The 1,051-nt window shown below is 61.6% G+C and overlaps 1 pseudogene; it reads left to right on the top strand.

Moving 5' to 3' along the window:
- Positions 1–6: 6 nt before the first annotated feature.
- On the top strand, positions 7–1,048 carry LOC116217617 (annotated as a pseudogene).
- The last annotated feature ends 3 nt before the right edge of the window (positions 1,049–1,051 follow it).

Here is a 1,051-nt window from a genome sequence, read left to right as displayed (position 1 = left end):
AACCACCCCACCATGTCTCTGCTGGCCAAGAAGAAGCTGCTGGCCCAGGTGAGTGGGGCAGAGTCCAGCACTGCCACTAACACCACTGCCTGGAGGGCAATGGGGCAGCGAACAGCGCTCGCCAACCCAGAGCCCAGCCGGCTGGCAGCCAACCCCCACTTCAAGGAGCAGAGGAGCCGCAGACACAAGGACTGAAGGACACATCCAGGGGGGGCTGGAGGGAGGCAGGACCCATCCGCAGTGCATCCCCTGGAGGACAGAGAGACAGCCTTACCCGAGAGCTGAGGATGGGGGCCCTGTGCCCACTGTGTTCACCGGCTTCTTTCATGCACACTGCAATAAGGTGCTGAGACACATCAGCTGCCACCCCTCTGGGGGATACCTCTCCAACTTGAAGGATTTCCTGGAACCACGACCCGAGAACACGGAGGACGACTGGGAGCAGCCCAAGGCCTGTGAACCAAAGTGTGGAGCAGAGAGAGCCCGCAGCCAGCCAACATTGCTGCCGCCAAAGCCTGCTGGGTGCCCCCTGGGCCAGCTTCGGCCCACTGACACAGAGCCCCACACCACCCACAGCCACGTGGAACCAGGACGAGGCAGCCTTGGGCTCGCAGGCTGTTTCCCCCTTTGTCCATGAAACTGAAGGCAGGGACAAGGGCACTGGCTCACCCAGGGGCCACCAAGAATTGGCCAAACCCAAAGCCATCATTCCCAGACCCAGCTATGCCATCCCGCTCACCCCAGTGCCTCAGCCCCAAACGTTTACAAGGGAGAGATGCCGCATCTCCTGATGAACTTCAGCAACCCTCTGGAGCACCTAAAAAGTCAGGCAGCCCCGCCAAAGCCATCTCTCTCCATTATCCCCTTCACTATCCCTGCTCTCCCCAGCCCTGGGATAGCCAGCTTGCGCAGCCCTCCAACCCCAGGCACTACCCCAACACCCTACGAGGGCTCACTGCAGCACCAGCTCTACCCCACAGCGACGTGGCACAGCCAGCACACCGACAGCACGCCACACACCTCCGCTTTCCACTGCAACACCAAGCTGCTG

The sequence above is a fragment of the Meleagris gallopavo genome, unplaced genomic scaffold (assembly GCF_000146605.3).
Source record: "Meleagris gallopavo isolate NT-WF06-2002-E0010 breed Aviagen turkey brand Nicholas breeding stock unplaced genomic scaffold, Turkey_5.1 ChrUn_random_7180001846541, whole genome shotgun sequence".
Taxonomy (NCBI): Eukaryota; Metazoa; Chordata; class Aves; order Galliformes; family Phasianidae; genus Meleagris; species Meleagris gallopavo.
Note: the sequence above shows the minus strand (reverse complement) of the source record. Positions and strands in the feature narration are given on the sequence as shown.